The sequence below is a fragment of the Diabrotica undecimpunctata genome, chromosome 3 (assembly GCF_040954645.1).
Source record: "Diabrotica undecimpunctata isolate CICGRU chromosome 3, icDiaUnde3, whole genome shotgun sequence".
Lineage (NCBI taxonomy): Eukaryota > Metazoa > Arthropoda > Insecta > Coleoptera > Chrysomelidae > Diabrotica > Diabrotica undecimpunctata.
The window spans coordinates 18877201-18889828 of record NC_092805.1 but is presented as its reverse complement, the minus strand read 5'-3'; positions in this window follow the sequence as shown (position 1 = coordinate 18889828).

Here is a 12628-nt window from a genome sequence, read left to right as displayed (position 1 = left end):
GGAGTGTTCGTGTAACCATTATCAGTAACAGCCATGCGCAGGCAGTGGGCCCGTCTTTGATTAAAAGAAGATTCATCCGTTTTCGAGCAAATAAGATAAATGGAGGGACATGGTGACCAGTTGCATTCATACAGCAAACAGCCGTAATTTTTTGTCCTTGCTCGGTAGCTACAGCTTTTGCTACATCTCTCTTTCTAACTGGGACAACATAATTTGGGCAGATGGTTTGGGACTGTCTAAATGCCCGTTCCATCGAAGTTATAGATACGGTTGGGAGGTAACTTGTATTTTTTTATAGTGTTCTCCAAAATTTCAAAACACTGAGCTAGTTGCACTCTATTAAAGCCCATGGTTCAACAATACTTGTTTTTCGTGGAACTCGTAAAGATAGTCGGTTCCTTTTTATGAAAGATCTAGTATAGTCCCGACCAGCCAACTAATTTACAGGTGAAATTGGATGCTTAATACGGTTTCTTACACAATAAGAGTAAATTAAAAAACGCAATGACTTAAGCGTCATTCCATAAGATTGTTTGTCGACTTCTTTGCAATGCTGAACTATTTCGTTTTCTTGGATCTTGGTTAGAACTGCTTTAAATCTGCCTAAAGACTAGACACCATTTCCTTTTTTTAATCTTTGCCGTAGTGTCGCTTCATGAAATCCCACAGCCTTTGCTGACTGAGGTATAGAAACGCCATTATTATTAAGTTCACGAACTTCGCACAAAACAACTTCCAAAGGCTTGCGCTCTGATTTTCTTTTGTAGTTTCTGGAAAACAAAAACCAAGATTTAGATGATTTGAATATTTAATTCCGAAATTAGTAGGAACAAAATTAATTTATGATAATGGGGAAAAATATGCATTCGTAGTTTTGCCCCATAAGCCTCTCGAATTTTTGCCCTAATTGGCAACACTGTCCAAACCATCAAACGATCTGTTAAAATTTTAAGGACCTAACCTCAATCGAAAACTGTTAACTTAATAACCCACAATAAAGCCAAGAGAACACCCAAATAAACTAATTCAACTATAAATGCCAATTTGATTTTATCACAAATTAATTTTGTTATGCCAATATTACAGTGTAATAGTAGAAAATAATATTTACCTCATAGTTTGTAAACAACGCCTTCAATCAGCTTTAAACTTGGAACAACACATATGGTACAGTGTTGCTTTAAAATCGGTTAAAACTGGATATTAGCGGCAAATTGAAATGAGATGCGTTCTTTTGCCTTTTGCGTGTTTTTACCCCCAACTACCCTACTTACCACTACAATTTAGAAGCAATCAAATTTGTAATTTTCTTCTATTTTTGCACTAATAATTGTATGTATCTCTAAATTAATCAGTTAAAACCGTATTTTTGCTTGTCGAAGTGCTTCAAAAATTAAGAGAATTTACTTGTCAAAGCTTTCATCCCTAATCCAAAATAGTCTCAAAGTCGTGCAATAGGTATACTGTATACAACTGCTACAATGTACAGAATAGAAGATTCTTTGAATTAAGTTTAAACGAGAGAAAATCTTTATATATGAATTGAACGGTTGTAATACACTTCCATTAATTCGAATATTATTTAGTTTAACAACCCCTCTATATTAATTGTATAAACAGTAACCATAAACTATTCTTTATTCCGCCCCTGTAGCGCTTTGGTCGGTGTTAAACTCTTATTACGATATTAAATATTCATCGATATTTTCGAAATTGCCTATTTGTGGTTGATAAATGTGTGGACCTACAAATAATACCAGAAAAAACACTGGCATTTATCTATTACTTGTTTTACGAAGGTATCGTGCGTGATAATAGGTCTATTATCGATAATTATTACTTCTTTTTATGTGACACTGAAATCGTAAAAATGGGGATTTGTTTGACGTCGACTAAATGAGCGCATGGTCTAAACTAAAAGGTTTAGATTAGATCAAATATTTCATATTAGTTCATTTTAAAATATGGAACTGTATGGAGAATAAAACATCACGGTTAAAAAATTTGAATCCATAAACTCAAGAATAATAAACATAGAATTACATAGGTAAAAGGGAGAATCAATATTCAAATTTTTGCACCAGTGGAGGGAACAGAAAAAAAAGCCAAAGAATTTTATGAAAAATCAGAATTAACTTTAGATAGAGTAAAAGATAATAGCACAGAAATAATAATGTAAGATTGGAATGAAAGAATAGGAAAAGATCCAAAGAGATCAGGAAAATATGTAGAGAAAGTCATAAACCTAAATGAAAAAAAACTACAAATCGGTATTAACAAAAACCAAGTGGTAGGAAACATTTTCTCGGACCAACCAATGGAAGCGGATATACATGCATGGCAGAATAAAGGAATGTAAAAAGTATAATCAATATTATAATTAGCTTATTCTGTCTGTCTTACCGCAATGAAAACCCCAGCACCACCTATCCACAAAAACTACCAGTCATTTTAATAATATAATATTATACATCATATGTCACTGGTTTATTATAAAGGAATATTTATTAAATAAATATTTTTTATTAAAAGGCTTTGGAAAATTCATAAAATAATATGTATGTCTTTAAATGATTTAAAGCGTGTATAACTCTTACATATACTTCATCTAATTTACATACCGTTGCACGTCATCCTCATCATAGCCCGTGAGGTCACATGATACCAACACGAAATATTTAGGCGGTAGGTGTGTTCTTTTTTAGTATCACTTTTCCGAGTACACTGGCATTACAGCCACTAGACATATTTTATTATAGACGCGTGGAAATAATATTTAAAGATTTGTAATAATGTTAACTTAAAGAAATACACAATAATATGTTTCATTTAATTTGTATAAATGCATTATAAAGCGTTTTTATGAAGAACATTTGTTCGGAACACACTGTAACTCTAATCGAACGAAGGTGATATTTTGGCATAAATTGGTAACACTTATTTGACAGTTGCGGTGTTGACTAATGTTAATAAGTAATGTAAAAAGTGTTGTTTTTGTTTAAGTATTCCATTTTACAACTTTATACGACGCTTACAAGCGGCTTAAATTGTTTTTAACAAGATTATTTTTTAACTCTTGTTTTGTTTTTATTTATTTACATTAAATATTAATTTGTTTTTTTGTATAATCCACTTTTGCAATAATTGTGACCTATTTGATTTAAAATGGATTCAGGATTTTTTTATACTTTGGCAACCATGTCAACTTCGATCTCTGTCAATGATAATGACGTGCAACGGTATGTAAATTAGATGGACTGTACTACATAATGACATCGCTTTGTAGATCTTTTTCCAACAGGTATCATTTAATAATAATCAAATAAAAAAATTGATTTGTTTTCACACCTACATATAATTAAATATTCTTCGTCTTCTTCTTGTCACTCCATCTTTTACGCGGTCGTCCGATACTTCTTCTGCCGATTGGTGACTTATATCCTGCTATTTTGACGACACGGGTCTCTTCCATTCTGCTTATGTGGTTATTCCATTCTTTTTTTCTTGTATTTTGTGTCCATTCATTTTACACTGTACGTTACATCTTCTAATGTGTTCACTTCTCTTTAGATCTCTCAGCGTATTTCCTGTTATTCTTCTCAGTACTCTCATCTCTGAGCCCATCGAAGACTCTGAGTTTAAACCAGGTATTTGTTATTATTAGACTTCGGCAAATATGCAAATAAAAATGTAGAAAATATGCACATAAATATGCACGTGTTTACCCGAAAATATGCAAATATTTTACAAAATATGCATACAAATAAATAAAAAAATCGTAAAATAGTAACAATTTTATTTAAAAAAAAAAGTGTACATAACTAAATATTTCCTACTATTCATTAAGATTTACATTTATTTTAAGTAACTACATCATTTTTAAATATGAATAAACTTATTTAGAATTATGGTAACAATAAATGACCAAGTGGTGTTCAAAATTTTCTAACAAAAACTTGTGGCTTCTGTCTGGGTACATATATTTATATATGGAAAAACTTCGTTCAACATCAACTGATGTAACGGGAGCATTTTTCAAACTAACCAAAACATTTGGTTCTAAATTAATTGTTTCCGAAATATTTCCAGCTAGAACACTGACTACTTCAGAAAGAATATGGTAACCTTTATTTTTTTCCATAGTAGCTTTAAATTTTTTTAAAATATCTTTTCCAATATTACCTCTAACGTTCCGACAATATGACGCAAATTCTTTTATTAATGCTGTACTTTCGAACAATGACAGTTTTGGTGATTCTAACTGAGTAATTGTTTTTTGAACAAAACTAAAATTTGATTTTATAAATGAAAGTTCTTGTTGAAGCAAGTTACTCTGAAAAGTTTGTTTAGAATCCAAAAGAGATTGGGAACTTTCATCTGTTAACGTATCAATTATGTTCTTTATGTTAACAAAATGATCTGCATAAAAATTTGCTGCTTCTAACCATGTTCCCCATCGCGTTAAAATAGGTTGTGGTGGAAGAGGAATGTTAGGTAGCATTTCTTTATAAAGTTGAATTCTTATAGGAGATTTAAGAAATACTTTTTTGACACTGGATATCATGGTATTTACAAGAGGAAACTTTTTTCGTATTTCCTCTGCAACTCTGTTTAATCCATGCGCTACACGAGTAACATGTATTAAATCTGGCAAAAATATTTTTAAATTTTGTCCTGCTTTCACCATATAAGCAGCAGCATCCGATAAAATAAGCAGTAATTTATTAGAAGGAATAGTTGTCGGAAGAAAAAAAGTTGCTAATGTTTCTTGTATAAAACGCGAAATTGTTAAAGCATTTGTTTTCTCAAGTTGCTGGCATGAAATAAGATGAGATTTTGGTAAGGTATCTTCTTTAAGAACACCAATCAATAAATGAGTAATATACTTTCCTGAGGAATCAGTGGTTTCGTCTACAGATATGTAAAAATAATTATCTGCAATTTCTTCCTTAATATTAATTAACACCGACGAGTATAGCCCGTTCACATTATTTCTTCTTAGAGACCAATCACTTGGAACATTAAGTTTGCAATATTTTTTTAGAAACGAACTAAAATTTACATTTGCTAATTTTGAAAGCGGTATGTTTGCAGACACTAATGCGCGACACAAGTCTTCATTAAAAGTTTCTTGCTCATCTAATTTTTTTGAAGTAGATTGGAAACATTTAGCCATTGAAGTTTGATGTTTTCCTCCTATTTTTCCTTTTTTTGCAATGTGCGAAGCAGTTCTCACATGTTGGTCTATCTGAAATTTCTTCTCACATGCTATCTATAAATAAAAATAAAAACCTTTATTTTAACCCAACCTTTAAAATATAAAAATATACAAGGTGTTTTTGGTTAATCAAATAACTGGTTTGGAAAAAAAACACTCGCTAAGTGTTTTAAATGCAGTATTAATCCACAAATTAGTTTTTGTTACTAACCATTAGTACATCATATAACTTATTTTAAAATTCAACAAAAGTTTTTTTTTTGTTAATTCAATTACAATAAAAATAATTGTGTTTTAGAATAGCTGACTTCATAAAAAAAAGTAAAGGTGAAAAATTTTTCTAAATACACACCATTGTATTGTACCATGGACAATTTTTTCTCACTAAAGGAAGCTATTTTTCATTTAAAAACAACCTACGAGTACTAAATTTCAAGTAAATACGTTTATTGGTTTTAAAGTTATTGTTGTTATTAACTAAAAGAATTTAATTTTTTTTAATTTTAACACCCTGTATCTCGAAAAGTAAATAAGTTTGACCCCTCATTAACTATATCGTTTTGTTCAATTTTTCGAGAAGTATCTACAGTCAAACGTTGTAAGTGTCATTTGGAAACACCCTGTATGTATGAAATATTAGATATTTAATAGAAAATATTCTTCTTCTTCTTCAAGTGCCATCTTCGTTCCGAAGGTTGGCGATCATCAGGGCTATACGTATTTTCGAAACTGCTGACCGAAACAATTCGTTGCTGCTACAGCTATACCATTCCCGTAGATTCTTTAGCCAGGAGTTTCGTCTTCTTCCTATGGACCTTTTTCCTGCTATTTTCCCTTGCATAATTATTCGAAGCAGTTCATATCTTTCGCCTCTTGTAATGTGTCCCAAGTATTGCAGTTTTCGTTTTTTGATCGTAAATATGACTTCCTTTTCTTTATTCATTCTTCTCAAGACCTCGACATTTGTGACTCTCTCGGTCCATGATATTCTCAGGATTCTGCGATACATCCACAGTTCAAATGCCTCTAATTTTTTGGTATCAATCTTTTTCAACGTCCATGACTCCATTCCGTAGAACAGCACAGAAAGTACGTAACATCTCATCAGGCGACGTTTCATTTCAAGGCTCAAATCTCTTCCGCAGAACACTCTCTTCATTTTAGTGAATATGGATCTGGCTTTTTCTATTCTTATTTTGATTTCTGCTGAGCTATCGTTGTCTTCATTTATAAAAGTGCCTAAATATTTGTATTTGCTAACTCGATCGATAATTTCATTGTGTAAATATAAATTTTGGACATTTTGTGTTGATTTCGATATTACCATAAATTTAGTTTTCCTTATGTTCAAAGATAGTCCATATTCTTCGCTGTAGTCTGCTATATTATTCACCAATGTCTGTAGCTCTTCAAGTGTTTCTGCGATCAGAACGGTGTCGTCGGCAAATCTCAGATTGTTTAATCTAACACCATTTATTTTAATACCTATCTAGAAAATATTAGATAATACCTAGAAAATATTAGATACTTACAATTTTGCCACAGACTGAACAGTAGATTTTTCCCATATCCATAGACAACTCTTTATAAGGTTTAATCCAAGTTGAAGCACTGGTTGTTTTAGGCATTATAAAATCACAATCTTCCTTTTTGTTACGCACAACGAGTGTTTACGCTTTGAATATCAAAACAAAAATGATTTACAAATCTGAGCATCAAATTAGAAATGTTTAGGTACCTAATTCAATAAACTGGGAGATTTTGGAAAATCCCTAAATTAGGAACAAAACTATTAGCCGTTTACCTGCTGTTAAGATACAATAAATTGTAGATAGATTTGGGGATTAGATCATAAAATGCAAATGAGCGAACCCTTAGCGATTATCCAATAACTGAATGCCTGAGTGCCCGAGACTTTCTAAGAATGTTGAGGGCTACTTAAATTGATCTTCTTTGAAATTGTAAATGTTTTGTACCTGTAGAGATTACGTACTTGGATCATTTCTTGATTAAAATGACTACAAAATTTTATACAAGAATTGAAATAAATTGGTATGTTTAAAAATTTTCAAATACAGTATAAAAATCTGAACTTTTATGCACTTTATGCAAACTTTTATACAAATATGCCGAAATATGAAATATTTGCATAAAATATGCACAATATGCAAAATATGCAATATGCATATTTGCCGAAGTCTAGTTATTATCATATCGTGTTCTTGATAAAACTGGTAAATCCTATTAATTCTTTCATTACTCTTCTATTCTACTTCATTTTCGTATTTACTTTCTGCAGTGGGAGCCTATACCTAAAGATTATTTACATTAAATGGTCTGCTGTTTTATTGGATCAATATTATTCAGTCACAAATAGTTATAATAATATATAATAAAAAATAAATCGTTCCCAAGGCGAAGAACTCTATGGTTTTGTAGAGAAGTGAAGGAAAAATGTAAAGAAAAGAAAAAAGCTTACCTGAAATACATGTCAACCAAAACACAAGAGGCATACCATAATTACAAGACAATTAGAAACAAGAAGACTACCTTAAAAAGCTCTATGCAGAGGAAGAAGAAACGACACTAGAACCGGAAACACCAGAAATTACCACAAATGAAGAACTTAATATAAATGTACAGAAAGTTCGGAAAATACTTGAAAACCTAAAGAACAGAAAAGCAGCAGGTAAAGACGGAATACCCCTAGTGGGATAAGTTTCTCTAAATATTATAAAAACTATCGAAAACATCTACCAAAACAACAAAATGGAAGTCAGAATAGATGGTCAACTTACGGAACTTATAGAAATAGGCAGCGGAATAAGACAAGGAGATTCATTGAGCCCCATGCTCTTCAATTTGATCATGGATGAAATCATTAAAAGCGTTGACAAAGGAAGAGGATACAGAATGGGAAACAAAGAAATAAAAATACTCTGTTACGTAAATGACCCAATATTGATAGCCTAAGATGAAGATCTACAAAGACTAATCCACAGATTTAACATAAGAGCAAAAAGATTTAATATGACAATCTTATCTCAGAAAACTAAAACAACAGGAGTCAGCAAAGTACCAACCAGATGTAAAATAGAAAATGATGGCATCAGTATTGAACGAGTAATAGAAATAAAATACCTAGGAATTGCACTGTCTAGCTATGGAGACCTGGACAAAGAAGTCAGAGATCAAGTACAAAAAGCAAATAGACTGGCAGGATGCCTTAATAACACTATATGGCGAAACAGACACATTCACACTGAGATGAAGTCAAGAATTTATAAAGAAAAGTGTAAGACCAATATTGACATATGCCTCAGAAATAAGACCCGACATAGCCAAAATGCAAAGGCTACTGGAAACGGCAGGGATGAGAGTACCGAGAAATAGAAAAAACATACACAAAATAGAAAAAAAGAATGGAATAACCACATAAGTAGTTTTGTAATTTTGTGGCCAGTTGTAATTTGTAAAGAAATTTCGTTGAATCTTCTTTTAAGCTTTCTAGGTTATATTTAGGGGATGCTAGTTCTTGTCCCTTTTCTATATTCTGTACCTGAGTGTTATTGTTTTTGCGATAGTTAACTAGCATGTTGGCCATAAGTAAACGATGGTCGGATCCACATTCTGATCCACGGTACACCCTTACGTCAGTTGTTTTCAGCTGGAAAGTTTGACGTTGGATTATATAGTCGATTATCGAGAGCAGATTCCTAGTAGGTTGTATCCATGTAAATTTGTGGATATCTCTATGTTGAAAAAATCATAATTTTTAGAGACATTGTTTCACAAAAATCTCTAAGACGCATTCCGTTGTCATTGGTTATTTGTTCCCCATATCTTCCTACGACTCTGTTATTTTCTTCTCTCCCTACTCTGCCGTTTAAATCTCATAGTGTAAAGATTTCACAGTTTTCTTTAATTTCAGAGAGCATTTCATTGTAGAAATCGTCTTTACTCTCTGGATCTGCATCTTCATTTGGGGCATACACTCCGACAATTACGATGTTGTGTCTATTCTTTTTCATTTCCAGTATTAGCAGTTGTTCATTTACTTTAGTCCAAGATTTAATATTGTTTTTAAGATTTGTTCGAATAGCAATAGAGACTCCTCTCTTAGCTCTGTTATCTTTACTCACTGCACTGTAGATATGTATAATATTCTCCTATCTCTTCATTTCCTTTTCCCTTTTTCTTGATCTCGATGAGAAAACATGTATCTATTTTTTTTCCGATAATTCTTTGAATACTTCTGCTTGTTTGGTTCTAAGTCCTTGTACATTCCATGTAGCCAATATCATTTTCCTTTTTCGTTGCATTAATCGTCTTTGTTTTGATACTTTTTGTACACGATCTCTCACTTTGTCCAGGTCTCCATAGCTAGACAGTGTAATTCCCATGTATTTTATTTCCAATACTTGTTCAATACTGATGCCATCAATTTCTATTTTACATCTGGTTGGTTCTTTGCAGACTACTATTGTTTTAGTTTTCCGAGATGAGATTGTCATATTAAATATTTTTGCTCTTATGTTAAATATGTGGACTAGTCTTTGTAGAATATCTTCATCTTGGGCTATCAATATTGCATCATCTGCGTAACAGAGTCTTTTTATTTTTTTGTTTCACATTCTGTATCCTCCTCATTTGTTAACGCGTTTGAGTATTTCATCCATGATTAAATTGAAGAGCTTGGAGCTCAATGAGTAAAAAATTATAAATTAAAGGTGTGAATGAAAAATTTGATCATTTGACTGAATATTTCCTGATAAAAAATGTCCTTCCTGTACAATCCTGAATGAATGAATTCTAATATTTGTATATAATTACGCGGCTAAAGGCTCTGAACCAAGGCTAAAATACAAAAAAAAATATATCACATAACGTCAAAATTTATGCCAAAAATATGCAGCAAAATTTTATACCAGAACAGTTAAAAAATTACTAAACGTAGAAGAAAAAAGAAGAACAGTCAAAAAATTACTAAACCTAGAACAAAAAAGAAGAAGATAGAACCTACAGGGAAAAGTAACAGCAGTGGTAAACAAAATCACAATCTAGAAAGTTGCCCCAGCCCTACAAAAGTTGGAAACGGCTGTTTTGTGGTTCTTTTTGTATAACAGCAAATGAAATATTTAAAAATATACAAATTATAGTGTTACAAGACTATATATTAGCATGTCTTGACACTTAACACTAAACAATTAGATAACAAATAATCAAAAATTAGTATTGTAAATTATTGTACTATTGTTTTACATGCTGGCTGCTTATTCAAATCGTGTATAAACGCAAATTTAAATACAATTAAAGTTTTTAAACTTCGTACATAATTGTATTAGTACAAAATAATTAAATTTCAGATACCATGTTGCAAATGTTTTTAAGATTCGTTTATTGCAACAATACTACAAAAATGTTTTTGTACTCGATTTAAATTATTTCGTTATACAATAACTCATTACATCCGGCGTGGAACATTTTTTTACAATCGGGAATAAATGTTTAAAAACATTCAAGAACATATATATACAATCAATACACAGTTTGTTTAAATAAGGTGGAACCATATGAAAAACTTTTTTAAGTACAATAGTCATATCTCTTGTCCCATTACTGAGGATCGTGATTTCTTCCAATAGTCCTCAGAATTTTTTAGCGTTAGCCCAGACGATATTTCACAACTTGTTTGGTGACCACAATCTTCCACAGAGTTGCTCGGCTTTTCGGGGTTTCGCCACGTGGGGGTGAGAACAGGAATTGAGTATGGGAAGCTATTGACGCTAACTAGATCTCTCTCTCCTCTCTCTCTCTCTCTCTCTCTCTCTCTCTCTCTCTCTCTCTCTCTCTCTCTCTCTCTCTCTCTCTCTCTCTCTCTCTCTCTCTCTCTCTCTCTCTCTCTCTCTCTCTCTCTCTCTCTCTCTCTCTCTCTCTCTCTCTCTCTCTCTCTCTCTCTCTCAAACTCTCTCCAAACTATCGTCACCTCTGCGAACCACGTGACCGAAACTTGCAGAATACGTTGCAAACAAGGTGTGGATAGCCTTTTTTAAATATCGAGTTAATTTAGAATGGAAACGTTTGTCCTATGAGCTGTCCAATGTATTCCCAGCATTCTTCTCCAGCAGCACATTTCAAAGGCACCAATTTTTTGTCATTCGCGTCCGCGAAGAGTCCAAGTCTCTGCCCCGTATATAAATATTGAGAATACAAGGGCATGCATCAGTCTCATCTTGATATTTTGAACTTTACAGTATCATCTTTCCAATCTTTAGTTAGGTGACTCATCGCATTTTTTGCTATACCAATACGTCTCACAAGTCCCAAAACTTCTACTTCACAGTTACCATCGTTAATTATACTAGACCCAAGATAGACAAAATTATCCATTATGTGGTATTCATGTAACATGTCAGTCAGTTAAATAGTGTCGATTCTGTCGACCATCATTATTTTTGTGTTAGCTTTATTGATTTTCAGACAAACTTTATTGTTTTCGTACTCAATTCTTCGCAGGGGATTAAACATTTCTTGCTCATTTGCTGCTATAAGTGTAGTGCCATCAACCAATCTTAAATTGGAGATTTTTTTACCAGACACTCTTACTCTACCGGCCCATCCATCTAAAACCATCCTCATGACATGTTCATCATAAATGTTAAATAAGTCAGGTGACAACATGCATCCTTGTCTAACACCTCTCTCGGTCATGAATTGGTTTGAGAATTTCTGATCTAGTACTGTTGCTATATTGGACTGGTACAGATCTTTTTTAATAAGTGTCACCAGGTGCATGGTGCATTGGTGTGCCCATTTCTATTAAAATGGACCACAGATTTATCCAGCTTACACAATCAAATGCCTTTTGATAGTCAACGGAGCATATAATCATACGTACTTGAAACTCTCTAGACTTTTCAATGAGTTGTCTCAGGTTCGGGATTTGTTCCCGTGTAACTTTACCCTTAGTGACCACCTGTGTTATTAGATACCACCTGTGTTATTAGTGACAGTGTACGGTAGTTTTCACATCTGGTAGTAGCTCCTTATTTGTGTAGCGGGATATAAATTGAGGTACACCAATCAGATGGTCATTTCCCTGAATTCCAAATAACGACACGAATAGAATGGATGATATGTAATCCTTTGTTACCTAGTAACTGTAGTATTTCACCAGGTATTAAATCAATGCTGGTGATTTATTTCTCTTTAGCGATTTAATTACATCTTTGACTTCAGCGACTAAGACAGTAGGTTCTCTAGTGTAGTCAGAGGACCACTGATTGTTTGCTGGTACCTCGTTATTTTTATATAGCTCGCCACAGTAGTTTCGCCATGTTTTCAATATTTCGTCAGTATCGGTCTTTAGACTACAAATGGCAAGACAAGCTTTTGTGAAATTCAGACCGC